Source organism: Heptranchias perlo, chromosome 41, assembly GCF_035084215.1.
Source record: "Heptranchias perlo isolate sHepPer1 chromosome 41, sHepPer1.hap1, whole genome shotgun sequence".
In the NCBI taxonomy this organism is placed as follows: domain Eukaryota; kingdom Metazoa; phylum Chordata; class Chondrichthyes; order Hexanchiformes; family Hexanchidae; genus Heptranchias; species Heptranchias perlo.
Window position 1 is genome coordinate 15,805,428 of NC_090365.1, and position 14,884 is coordinate 15,820,311.

General features: G+C 47.3%; 1 protein-coding gene and 1 non-coding gene across 3 annotated transcripts in view; one reads left to right on the forward strand and one right to left on the reverse strand.

Moving 5' to 3' along the window:
- Positions 1-9,180: 9,180 nt before the first annotated feature.
- LOC137305855 (transmembrane protein 229B-like) overlaps positions 9,181-14,884 on the forward strand; it is an 80,318-nt gene continuing 74,614 nt past the window's right edge. For both annotated transcript variants that reach the window (XM_067974792.1, XM_067974790.1), the window contains exon 1: positions 9,181-9,292. The gene's annotated coding sequence lies outside the window, so the exon portion shown is untranslated. The remainder of the gene's footprint in view (positions 9,293-14,884) is intronic.
- trnan-guu (transfer RNA asparagine (anticodon GUU)) lies at positions 10,886-10,959 on the reverse strand. Its single transcript has one exon. It is a non-coding gene; the product is annotated as a tRNA-Asn (tRNA).

A 14,884-nucleotide genomic window follows, 5' to 3' on the forward strand; every position in this document is an offset into this window, starting at 1 on the left:
CGATCGGTAACAAGGGGGCACACACATAACGATCGGTAACAAGAGGCACACACATAACGATCGGTAACAAGGGGGCACACACATAACGATCAGTAACAAGGGGGCACACACATAACGATCGGTAACAAGAGGCACACACATAACGATCAGTAACAAGGGGGCACACACATAACGATCGGTAACAAGGAGGCACACACATAACGATCGGTAACAAGGGGGCACACACATAACGATCAGTAACAAGGGGCACACACATAACGATCAGTAACAAGGGGGCACACACATAACGATCGGTAACAAGGGGGCACACACATAACGATCGGTAACAAGGGGCACACACATAACGATCAGTAACAAGGGGGCACACACATAACGATCGGTAACAAGGGGCACACACATAACGATCAGTAACAAGGGGGCACACACATAACGATCAGTAACAAGGGGGCACACACATAACGATCGGTAACAAGGGGCACACACATAACGATCAGTAACAAGGGGGCACACACATAACGATTAGTAACAAGAGGCACACACATAACGATCAGTAACAAGGGGGCACACATAACGATCGGTAACAAGGGGGCACACACATAACGATTAGTAACAAGAGGCACACACATAACGATCAGTAACAAGGGGAACACACATAACGATCAGTAACAAGGGGAACACACATAACGATCAGTAACAAGGGGGCACACATAACGATCAGTAACAAGGGGGCACACACATAACGATCAGTAACAAGAGGCACACACATAACGATCGGTAACAAGAGGCACACACATAACGATCGGTAACAAGAGGCACACACATAACGATCGGTAACAAGGGGGCACACACATAACGATCGGTAACAAGGGGCACACACATAACGATCAGTAACAAGGGGGCACACACATAACGATCGGTAACAAGGGGGCACACACATAACGATTAGTAACAAGAGGCACACACATAACGATCAGTAACAAGGGGGCACACATAACGATCGGTAACAAGGGGGCACACACATAACGATTAGTAACAAGAGGCACACACATAACGATCAGTAACAAGGGGAACACACATAACGATCAGTAACAAGGGGAACACACATAACGATCAGTAACAAGGGGGCACACACATAACGATCGGTAACAAGGGGAACACACATAACGATCAGTAACAAGGGGGCACACATAACGATCAGTAACAAGGGGCACACACATAACGATCAGTAACAAGGGGGCACACACATAACGATCAGTAACAAGGGGAACACACATAACGATCAGTAACAAGGGGGCACACATAACGATCGGTAACAAGGGGGCACACACATAACGATCAGTAACAAGGGGAACACACATAACGATCAGTAACAAGGGGGCACACACATAACGATCGGTAACAAGGGGGCACACACATAACGATCAGTAACAAGGGGGCACACACATAACGATCGGTAACAAGGGGCACACACATAACGATCAGTAACAAGGGGAACACACATAACGATCAGTAACAAGGGGGCACACATAACGATCGGTAACAAGGGGAACACACATAACGATCAGTAACAAGGGGGCACACATAACGATCAGTAACAAGGGGGCACACACACAACGATCAGTAACAAGGGGAACACACATAACGATCAGTAACAAGGGGAACACACATAACGATCAGTAACAAGGGGGCACACACATAACGATCAGTAACAAGGGGAACACACATAACGATCGGTAACAAGGGGAACACACATAACGATCAGTAACAAGGGGAACACACATAACGATCAGTAACAAGAGGCACACACATAACGATCAGGAACAAGGGGAACACACATAACGATCAGTAACAAGGGGAACACACATAACGATCAGTAACAAGGGGGCACACATAACGATCAGTAACAAGGGGGCACACATAACGATCAGTAACAAGGGGGCACACACATAACGATCAGTAACAAGGGGGCACACACATAACGATCAGTAACAAGGGGAACACACATAACGATCAGTAACAAGGGGAACACACATAACGATCGGTAACAAGGGGGCACACACATAACGATCAGTAACAAGGGGAACACACATAACGATCAGTAACAAGGGGAACACACATAACGATCAGTAACAAGGGGGCACACACATAACGATCAGTAACAAGGGGAACACACATAACGATCAGTAACAAGGGGGCACACACATAACGATCAGTAACAAGGGGAACACACATAACGATCAGTAACAAGGGGAACACACATAACGATCAGCAACAAGGGGAACACACATAACGATCAGTAACAAGGGGAACACACATAACGATCGGTAACAAGGGGAACACACATAACGATCGGTAACAAGGGGAACACACATAACGATCGGTAACAAGGGGAACACACATAACGATCAGTAACAAGGGGGCACACATAACGATCAGTAACAAGGGGAACACACATAACGATCAGTAACAAGGGGGCACACATAACGATCAGTAACAAGGGGAACACACATAACGATCAGTAACAAGGGGAACACACATAACGATCGGTAACAAGGGGAACACACATAACGATCGGTAACAAGGGGAACACACATAACGATCAGTAACAAGGGGGCACACATAACGATCAGTAACAAGGGGGCACACACATAACGATCGGTAACAAGGGGAACACACATAACGATCAGTAAGAAGGGGGCACACACATAACGATCAGTAACAAGGGGAACACACATAACGATCAGTAACAAGGGGAACACACATAACGATCAGTAACAAGGGGGCACACACATAACGATCAGTAACAAGGGGAACACACATAACGATCGGTAACAAGGGGGCACACACATAACGATCGGTAACAAGGGGGCACACACATAACGATCGGTAACAAGGGGGCACACACATAACGATCGGTAACAAGAGGGCACACACATAACGATCGGTAACAAGGGGGCACACATAACGATCAGTAAAAAGGGGCACACACATTACGATCAGTAACAAGGGGCATACACATAACGATCAGTAACAAGGGGGCACACACATAACGATCGGTAACAAGGGGCACACACAGAACGATCAGTAACAAGGGGCACACACATAACGATCAGTAACAAGGGGCACACACATAACGATCGGTAACAAGGGGCACACACATAAAGATCAGTAACAAGGGGGCACACACATAACGATCAGTAACAAGGGGGCACACACATAACGATCAGTAACAAGGGGGCACACACATAACGATCGGTAACAAAGGGGCACACACATAACGATCAGTAACAAGGGGGCACACACATAACGATCAGTAACAAGGGGCACACACATAACGATCGGTAACAAGGGGCACACACACAACGATCGGTAACAAGGGGGCACACACACAACGATCGGTAACAAGGGGGCACACACATAACGATCGGTAACAAGGGGCACACACACAACGATCGGTAACAAGGGGGCACACACATAACGATCAGTAACAAGGGGCACACACATAACGATCAGTAACAAGGGGGCACACACATAACGATCAGTAACAAGGGGGCACACACATGACGATCAGTAACAAGGGGCACACACATAACGATCGGTAACAAGGGGCACACACATAACGATCAGTAACAAGGGGGCACTCACATAACGATCAGTAACAAGGGGCACACACATAACGATCGGTAACAAGGGGCACACACATAACGATCGGTAACAAGGGGCACACACATAACGATCAGTAACAAGGGGCACACACATAACGATCGGTAACAAGGGGGCACACACATAACGATCGGTAACAAGGGGCACACACATAACGATCGGTAACAAGGGGCACACACATAACGATCGGTAACAAGGGGCACACAAATAATGATCGGTAACAAGGGGCACACACATAACGATCGGTAACAAGGGGCACACACATAACGATCAGTAACAAGGGGGCACACACATAACGATCAGTAACAAGGGGGCACACACATAACGATCGGTAACAAGGGGCACACACATAACGATCGGTAACAAGGGGCACACACATAACGATCGGTAACAAGGGGGCACACACATAACGATCAGTAACAAGGGGGCACACACATAACGATCGGTAACAAGGGGCACACACATAACGATCGGTAACAAGGGGCACACACATAACGATCGGTAACAAGGGGGCACACACATAACGATCAGTAACAAGGGGGCACACACATAACGATCAGTAACAAGGGGCACACACATAACGATCGGTAACAAGAGGGCACACACATAACGATCAGTAACAAGGGGGCACACACATAACGATCAGTAACAAGGGGCACCCACATAACGATCAGTAACAAGGGGCACACACATAACGATCAGTAACAAGGGGCACACACATAACGATCAGTAACAAGGGGGCACACACATAACGATCAGTCACAAGGGGCACACACATATCGATGGGTAACAAGGGGCACACACATAACGATCGGTAACAAGGGGCACACACATAAAGATTGGTAACAAGGGGCACACACATAACGATCGGTAACAAGGGGCACACACATAACGATCGGTAACAAGGGGCACACACATAACGATCGGTAACAAGGGGAACACACATAACGATCGGTAACAAGGGGCACACACATAACGATCAGTAACAAGGGGCACACACATAACGATCGGTAACAAGGGGCACACACATAACGATCGGTAACAAGGGGCACACACATAACGATCAGTAACAAGGGGCACACACATAACGATCGGTAACAAGGGGCACACACATAACGATCGGTAACAAGGGGGCACACACATAACGATCAGTAACAAGGGGCACACACATAACAATCAGTATCAAGGGGGCACACACATAACGATCAGTAACAAGGGGACACACACATAACGATCAGTAACAAGGGGCACACACATAACGATCAGTAACAAGGGGACACACACATAACGATCAGTAACAAGGGGCACACACATAACGATCAGTAACAAGGGGAACACACATAACGATCAGTAACAAGGGGAACACACACAACGATCAGTAACAAGGGGCACACACATAACGATCAGTAACAAGGGGCACACACATAACGATCAGTAACAAGGGGCACACACATAACCATCGGTAACAAGGGGCACACACACAACGATCAGTAACAAGGGGGCACACACATAACGATCGGTAACAAGGGGGCACACACATAACGATCGGTAACAAGGGGGCACACACATAATGATCGGTAACAAGGGGGCACACACATAACGATCAGTAACAAGGGGGCACACACATAACGATCAGTAACAAGGGGCACACACATAACGATCAGTAACAAGGGGCACACACATAACGATCAGTAACAAGGGGCACACATATAACGATCAGTAACAAGGGGGCACACACATAACGATCAGTAACAAGGGGGCACACACATAACGATCAGTAACAAGGGGGCACACACATAACGATCAGTAACAAGGGGCACACACATAACGATCAGTAACAAGGGGCACACATATAACGATCAGTAACAAGGGGGCACACACATAACGATCAGTAACAAGGGGCACACACATAACGATCAGTAACAAGGGGCACACACATAACGATCAGTAACAAGGGGGCACACACATAACGATCAGTAACAAGGGGGCACACACATAACGATCAGTAACAAGGGGGCACACACATAACGATCAGTAACAAGGGGGCACACACATAACGATCGGTAACAAGGGGGCACACACGTAACGATCAGTAACAAGGGGGCACACACATAATGAAACGTAGGCCTGAAAAGATCAGCTGACCTATCAAGCCTTTCCCTTACGGTAATGGTGCAACTTACATACATCACAACCCCTCCCGCCCCTCCCCCCACCAACCAGACACACAATCTCCCAGGAGAGGTGGAAAAAAAACAGGGAAAAATGCTTGGGAAAAAGAACACTGGGAAATTCCTCTCCAACCTCACGAATTTGATTGAGTTTTTTGAAGGGGTAACCAAGAAGATAGATGAGGGCTGTGCAGTAGACGTGGTCTACATGGACTTCAGCAAAGCATTTGACAAGGTACCGCATGGTAGGTTGTTGCATAAGGTTAAATCTCACGGGATCCAAGGTGAGGTAGCCAATTGGATACAAAATTGGCTTGACGACAGAAGACAGAGGGTGGTTGTCGAGGGTTGTTTTTCAAACTGGATGCCTGTGTCCAGCGGTGTGCCTCAGGGATCGGTGCTGGGTCCGCTGTTATTTGTTATTTATATTAATGATTTGGATGAGAATTTAGGAGGCATGGTTAGTAAGTTTGCAGATGACACCAAGATTGGTGGCATTGTGGACAGTGAAGAAGGTTATCTGGGATTGCAACGGGATCTTGATCAATTGGGCCAGTGGGCCGATGAATGGCAGGTGGAGTTTAATTTAGATAAATGTGAGGTGATGCATTTTGGTAGATCGAATCGGGCCAGGACCTACTCCGTTAATGGTAGGGCGTTGGGGAGAGTTATAGAACAAAGAGATCTAGGAGTACAGGTTCATAGCTCCTTGAAAGTGGAGTCACAGGTGGATAGGGTGGTGAAGAAGGCATTCGGCATGCTTGGTTTCATTGGTCAGAACATTGAATGCAGGAGTTGGGATGTCTTGTTGAAGTTGTACAGGGCATTGGTGAGGCCACACTTGGAGTACTGTGTACAGTTCTGGTCACCCTATTATAGAAAGGATATTATTAAACTAGAAAGAGTGCAGAAAAGATTTACTAGGATGCTACCGGGACTTGATGGTTTGACTTACAGGGAGAGGTTAGACAGACTGGGACTTTTTTCCCTGGAGAGTAGGAGGTTAAGGGGTGATCTTATAGAAGTCTATAAAATAATGAGGGGCATAGATAAGGTCGATAGTCAAAATCTTTTCCCAAAGGTAGGGGAGTCTATAACGAGGGGGCATAGATTTAAGGTGAGAGGGGAGAGATACAAAAGGGTCCAGAGGGGCAATTTTTTCACTCAAAGGGTGGTGAGTGTCTGGAACGAGCTGCCAGAGGCAGTAGTAGAGGCGGGTACAATTTTGTCTTTTAAAAAGCATTTGGACAGTTACATGGGGAAGATGGGTATAGAGGGATATGGGCCAAGTGCAGGCAATTGGCACTAGCTTAGTGGTATAAACTGGGCGACATGGACATGTTGGGCCGAAGGGCCTGTTTCTATGTTGTAACTTCTATGATTCTATGATTCTATGATTCTATAACCCCTGAAGGCAATTAAACAAGTTCCAGGAGACCACGGTGATTGAGATATCTGTCCCCCAACACCCACCTTTTGTGAGACAGTAGCTCCACGCAAATCCCTCTCGGGATCCCTGACCCCTTTCGTGCCCCTTGACCCCGCTCATGCCCGATGGCCTCTTTCGTGGCTCTTTCCTCATCCCTCTGATGCCCCACTGGACCCTGTGACCCCTTGTGCCCCATGACCTCGCTTATGCCCCACTGACCTCTCCTGTGCCCCACTGAACCATTGTGTCCCTCTGACCCCTCTCTTGCTGCTCTGGACCCTTGGGTGCCCCACTAACCCCGCATCTCCCTCTGACCCCCCCTGTGTTACACTAGGCTGTTTTTCTCATTATATTATTTGAATCTGTTTATGTTGAGGCCTGTGTCCAGTTGGTGAATTGTCTGTCAGGGGGTCTCAGCTGACAGTCAGTGGAATCAATTTGATAAATAAGAGGTTAGTGTGCAAAATTAAAGCACATGGGATTGGGGGTAATATACTGGCATGGATTGAAAATTTGTTAACAGACAGGAAACAGAGAGTAGGAATAAATGGGTCTTTTTCGGGGTGGCAGGCAGTGACTAGTGGGGTACCGCAGGGATCGGTGCTTGGGCCCCAGCTATTCACAATATGTATCAATGATTCGGATGAGGGAACCAAATGTAATATTTCCAAGTTTGATGACGACACAAAACTAGGTGGGATCGTGAGTTGTGAGGAGGATGCAAAGAGTCTTCAAGGCGTTTTAGACAAGTTGAGTGAGTGGGCGAATACATGGCAGATGCAGTATAATGTGGATAAATGTGAAGTTATCCACTTCGGAAGGAAAAACAGAAAGGCAGAGTATTATTTAAATGGTGATAGAATGGGAAATGTTGATGTACAAAGGGACCTGGGCGTCCTTGTACACCAGTCACTGAAAGCAAACATGCAGGTGCAGCAAGCAGTTAGGAAGGCAAATGGTATGTTGGCCTTCATTGCAAGAGGATTTGAGTATAGGAGCAAGGATGTCTTACTGCAGTTATACAGGGTCTTGGTGAGACCACACCTGGAGTATTGTGTGCAGTTTTGGTCTCCTTACCTAAGAAAGGATATACTTGCCATAGAGGGAGTGCAGCGAAGGTTCACCAGACTGATTCCTGGGATGGCGGGACTGTCGTTTGAGGAGAGATTGGGTCGACTCGGACTGTATTCACTCGAGTTTAGAAGAATGAGGGGATCTCATTGAAACGTATAAAATTCTGACAGGGCTAGACAGACTGGACGCAGGGAGGATGTTTCCCCTGGCTGAGGGGTCCAGAACGAGGGGTCACTGTCACAGGATATGGGGTAGAACATTTAGGACTGAGATGAGGAGAAATTTCTTCACTCAGAGGGTGGTGAACCTGTGGAATTCTCTACCACAGGAGGCTGTGGAGGCCAAGTCACTGAATATATTTAAGAAGGAGCTAGATAGATTTCTAGACACAAAAGGCATCAAGGGGTATGGGGAGAGAGCGGGAATATGGTATTGAGATAGAGGATCAGCCATAATCATATTGAATGGCGGAGCAGGCTGGAAGGGCCGAATGGCCCACTCCTGCTCCTAGTTTCTGGGGACACCGGCCTCACCATAGACAGGTTCAAATAATTTCAGAGGCACTGAGCGGCTGCGGAACAATTTGCTCCATGGTTCTGGCACACAGTCAGTGCCAGCCGGTTGATTTATATTTAAAGTAATTGAGCTGGAATATTTAATTCACTGGGGGCAGAGTTTGGGAATTGCTCCAACAATGTGAAGCAGGCCTGCAGCCCACACTCAGCACCTGTCAATCAGCCCGAGGGCGCACCGCGCCTGCGCGCCTCTCCCTCCCCCCCCGGGGCGGGGCTACCTGGTGACGCCATCACGTTGTGTTTACGTTTCTTTTAGCCGGGCCGAGCGGAGCCGGTGCGGGCCGGAGGGAGCGGCGGACGAACGGACGGCGGAGGAGGAGGAGGAGGAGGAGGAGGCGCGGCGCTCGGCCGCTCGCACCGTGCGCGCCGCTCGCTGGCCGGTAAGAAGGCGCGGCGCGCTCCCGGGTCGGGTCGCGCGCTTCCGCCGCTGTCCCCGATTGGGGCGTACCTGGAGGCGCGCCAGGTTACCGCTGATTGACGGCAAAGATAACCAATGGGGAGAGGCGGGGGCGGGACTTACGGCTGGCCACCAGGTTAGGTTGAGCGGGCAGTCCCACCCAGCAGGTTAGGTTGAGCGGGTAGTCCCACCCAGCAGGTTAGGTTGAGCGGGCAGTCCCACCCAGCAGGTTAGGTTGAGGGACTGACCCAGCAGGTTAGGTTGAGGGGCTGAGCCAGCAGGTTAGGTTGAGGGACTGACCCAGCAGGTTAGGTTGAGGGGCTGAGCCAGCAGGTTAGGTTGAGGGGCTGAGCCAGCAGGTTAGGTTGAGGGGCTGAGCCAGCAGGTTAGGTTGAGGGGCTGAGCCAGCAGGTTAGGTTGAGGGGCTGACCCAGCAGGTTAGGTTGAGGGGCTGAGCCAGCAGGTTAGGTTGAGGGGCTGACCCAGCAGGTTAGGTTGATATTGCCCTCTCCACCAGCAGGTTTGATAAGAGAAGGAAACTATGGGGAACATCTGGGCAACAGCGATCACAGCCTAATAAAGTTTAAAATAATGGTGGAGGAAGACGTAAGTAAAACCAAGACCAAAGTAATAGATCAGAAAAAAGCTAATTTTGAGGGAATGAGAATGGAAAATAAACTGGAGAAGATAAACTGGAAACAAATATTGATAAACAAAGAGATTGAACAGCTGTGGGAAATATTTAAAATGATTGTCAACGGAGTTCAGAACAAATATATGCCTCTTAAAAAAAAACTAGCCAATAATGAAACAGGATGGGTGAATATTATCAGAGCGAGCCAGCATGGATTATTAAAGGGTAAGTCATGTCCAATGAAGTTGAATTTTTTGACGATGTAACTAATATGGTAGATAAGCGAGTGTCTATGAATGTTATTTATATGGCCTTCCAGAAGGCAATCAATAAGGTTCCACATAAGAGACTGTGCATGGAATTAGCAGCAACCTATTGACATGGGAATTGGTTAGGAGGTAGGAGAAAGAGAGTAGGGATAATGGGTATGTATTCAAATTGGCAGGATGTGACTACTGGTGCCCCTCAGGGATCCGAGCTTTTCAATATATTTATAGAAACATAGAAACTAGGAGCAGGAGTAGGCCATTCGGCCCTTCGAGCCTGCTCCGCCATTCAATATGATCATGGTTGATCCTGTATCTCAATACCATATTCCCGCTCTCTCCCCATACCCCTTGATGCCTTTTGTGTCTAGAAATCTGTCTAGCTCTTTCTTAAATATATTCAGTGACTTGGCCTCCACAGCCTTCTGTGGTAGAGAATTCCACAGGTTCACCACCCTCCAAGTGAAGAAATTTAGAGTCATAGAGTCATACAGCACGGATAGAGGCCCTTCGGCCCATCGTGTCCGCACCGGCCATCAGCCCTGTCTACTCTAATCCCATATTCCAGCATTTGGTCCGTAGCCTTGTATGCTGTGGCATTTCAAGTGCTCATCCAAATGCTTCTTGAATGTTGTGAGGGTTCCTGCCTCCACAACCCTTTCAAAATTTTCCCTATCGTCCCAGGGTGGGCTCGAACCACCAACCTTTCAGTTAACAGCCGAACGCGCTAACCGATTGCGCCACAGAGACACGACACTAATTTCTCCTCATCTCAGTCCTAAATGTCCTACCCCATATCCTGAGACTGTGACCCCTCGTTCTGGACCCCCCCAGCCAGGGGAATCATCCTCCTTGCATCCAGTCTGTCTAGCCCTGTCAGAATTTTATATGTTTCAATGAGATCTCCTCTCATTCTTCTAAACTCGAGTGAATACAGGCCGAGTCGACCCAACCTCTCCTCATGCGACAGTCCTGCCATCCCAGGAATCAGTCTGGTGAACCTTCGCTGCACTCCCTCTATGGCAAGTATATCCTTTCTTAGGTAAGGAGACCAAAACCGCACACACTATAAATGGCTTAGATGAAGGAATAGAGAGTCGTATATCCAAGTTTGCTGAGACACTAAGTTAGATGGCACAGTAAATAGTGTAGATGGGAGCAGAAAGTTGCAAAGGGACATTGATAGATGTGAGTGGGCAAAACTGTGGCAGATGGAGTTCAATGTGGGGAAGTGTGAGGTCATCCACTTTGGACATAACAACAACATTTATAATGTGCCTTTAATGTAAAACGTCCCAAGGCACTTCACAGGAGTGATTATCAGACAAAATTTAACACCGAGCCTCATAAGGAGATATTAGGAGAGGTGACCAAAAGCTCGGTCAAAGAGGTAGGTTTTAAGGAGCATCTTAAAGGAGGAGAGAGAGTTAGAGAGGTGGAGAGGTTTAGGGAGGGAATTCCAGAGCTCAGGGCCTAGGCAGCTGAAGGCACGGCCGCCAATGGTGGAGCGATTAAAATCAGGGATGCGCAAGAGGCCAGAATTGGAGGAGCGCAGAGATCTCGGAGGGTTGTAGGGCTGGAGGGGGTTACAGAGATAGGGAGGGGCGAGGCCATGGAGGGATTTGAACACAAGGATGAGAATTCTAAAATCGAGGCGTTCCAGGACCGGGAGCCAGTGTAGGTCAGCGAGCACAGGGGGTGATGGGTGAACGGGACTTGGTGCGAGTTAGGATACAGACAGCAGGGTTTTGGATGAGCTCAAGTTTATAGAGGGTGGAAGATGGGAGGCCGACCAGGAGAGCATTGGAATAGTCAAGTCTAGAGGTAACAAGGGCATGGATGAGGGTTTCAGCTGCAGATGAGCTGAGGCAGGGATGATGATACGGAGGTGGAAGTAGACGGTCTTGGTGATGGAGCGGGTGTGTGGTCGGACTCTCATCTCAGGGTCAAATAGGACGCCAAGATTGCGAACGGTCTGGTTCGGCCTCAGACAGTGGCCAGAGAGAGAGATGGAGGCTGTGGCAGGGAATGGGGTTTGTTAATATTTACTCTGATCTTAATAAGAAAGATAGATCGGAATATTTTCTAAATGGTGAGAAGCTGGAACTGTGGAGGAGCAGAGAGATTTCTGGGTCCAAGTAGAGAAATCACTAAAAGCACAGGCACAAAAATGTATTAAAAGGGCTAATGGAACGTTGGCCTTTATTTCAAGGGGGCCAGAATACAAAGGGGAGGAAGTTATCTCACAGTTATAGAAAGCTCTGGTCAGACCCCATTTAGGGCTCAACATTGATTTCAATAACTTCAGATCATAACCACTGCTCCCATATCAGTTAGTGCCGGTAATGGTTCTGCTGATACCATTTACAGCTCCTCTAGACCCATCTTTTGTTTCTTAACCTGTCCCATTCCCACCCTCCTTGCCTTGCATCATCATCCCTTTTGTCATTTAATCACTCCTGCCCTCCACCCTATCACAGACCTTCCCTTTTGTTCTTTCCTCCCCTCCCCCCCTTTCCCTTGCTTAAAAACTTTAACTCTTTTAACTTCTTCAAGTTCTAATGAAAGGACTTCGACCTGAAACGTTAACTCTGTTTCTTTCTCTGACTTGCTGAGCTTCTCCAGCGTTTTCTGTTTTTGTTTCAGATTTCCAGATTTTGCTTTTGATTTCCCATTTAGAGTATTGCGTTCAGTTCTGGGCACCGCACTTCAGGAAGGATATATCGGCCTTGGAGGGGGTGCAGCGCAGATTGATGTCGGGGCTAAAAGGGTTAAATTATGAAGACAGGCTGCATAGACTCGGCTTGTATTCCCTTGAGTGCTGAAGATTAAAGGGTGTTTAAGATGATTAAAGGAGATGATAAGATAGAGAGAAACTATTTCCTCTGGTGGGGAAATCCAGAACAAGGGGGCATAAGCTTAAAATTAGAGCCAGGCCGTTCAGGGGTGATGTCAGGAAGCACTTCTTCACACAAAGGGGAGTGGAAATCTGGAACTCTCTCCCCCAAAAAGCTGTTGAGACTGGGTCAAGGGTATTAAGGGATACAGAACCAAGGCGGATAGATGGAGTTAAGATACAGATCAGCCATGATCTAATTGAATGGTGGAACAGACTCGAGGGGCTGAATGGCCTACTCTTATGTTCCTACGTTTTACAAAGAATTACATAGAATGTACAGCTCAGAAACAGACCATTTGGTGTTTATTCTCCACTCAAGCCTCCTCCCACTCCTCTTCATCTCACCCTAAGGGATACACACAATAAACTCACAGGTAATGATGGCGAAATGGCAGAGATATTGAATAGTTACTTTGCCTCAGTATTTACCGGGGAGACTAATAAGGTGGGCAGGACATTAGAAGAAGAGATCAAAAATGATATAAAGATATTTAAGATAGAAAGGGCAGAGATAATTGATAAACTAATCGAACTTAGAGAAGATAAAACCCCTGGTCTGGATGGATTGCATCCAATATAGTAAAAGAAGTTAGGGAGGAGATAGCAGAGGCACTATTACATATATATAAAAATTCATTGGAAAATGGCATAGTGCCAGAGGACTGGCGGACAGCTAATGTGATTCCTATATTTAACATAAGAACATAAGAAATAGGAGCAGGAGTAGGCCATCCGGCCCCTCGAGCCTGCTCCGCCATTTAATCAGATTATGGCTGATCTTCAACCTCAACTCCACTTTCCCTTAGAGTCCAAAAACCTCAGCCTTGAATATACTCAGTGACTGAGCATCCACAGCCCTCTGGGGTAGAAAATTCCACATATTCACAACCCTCTGAGTGAAGAAATTCCTCCTCATCTCAGTCCTAAATGTCCGACCCCTTATCCTGAGACTATGCCCCCTAGTTCTAGACTGTCCAGCCAGGGGAAACATCCTCTCAGCATCCACCCTGTCAAGCCCCCTTAGAATCTTATATGTTTCAAGGAGATCGCCTCTCATTCTTCTAAACTCCAGAGGGAGATAGAACAAGTCCAGGGAACTATAGACCAATTAGCTTAACGTCGGTGGTAGGAAAGATAATGGAATTTTTACTCAAAGATGTAATAGAAAAACATCTAGAAACCGAAAATATAATAAAGAATAGACAGCACGGATTTCAGAAGGGAAGGTCATGCCTGACCAATCTAATTGAATTCTTTGAAGAAGTAACAGAAAGAGTAGACAAGGGTAATGTAGTAGATGTAATATACTTGGATTTTTAAAAGGCCGTTGATAAGGTACCATATAATAGATATATGACTAAGGTCAGAGCATGTGGAGTCAGAGGACAGGGAGCAGAATGGATAGCAAGTTGGCTCCAAAACAGAAAACAGAGAGTAGGGGTTAAGGGTAGTTACTCAGACTGGCAAAAGGTGGGAAGTGGTGTTCCACGGGGATCGGGGCTGGGACCGCTGTTGTTCATCATTTACATCAATGATTTGGACTCGGGAATCGGAAGTACAATTTCAAAATTTGCAGATGACACCAAATTAGGGGGTTATAGTTAATACTGAGGAAGACTGCGACAAAATACAAGAATAGGCTAATAAGCTTGCAGGATGGGTGTGTAAATGGCAGATTAATTTCAATATTTTAAGTGATGAAAAGCTAGGAACAGTGGAGGTCCAAAGAGATTTAGGGGTCCATGTACATAGATCACTAAAATGTAGTCGTCAGGT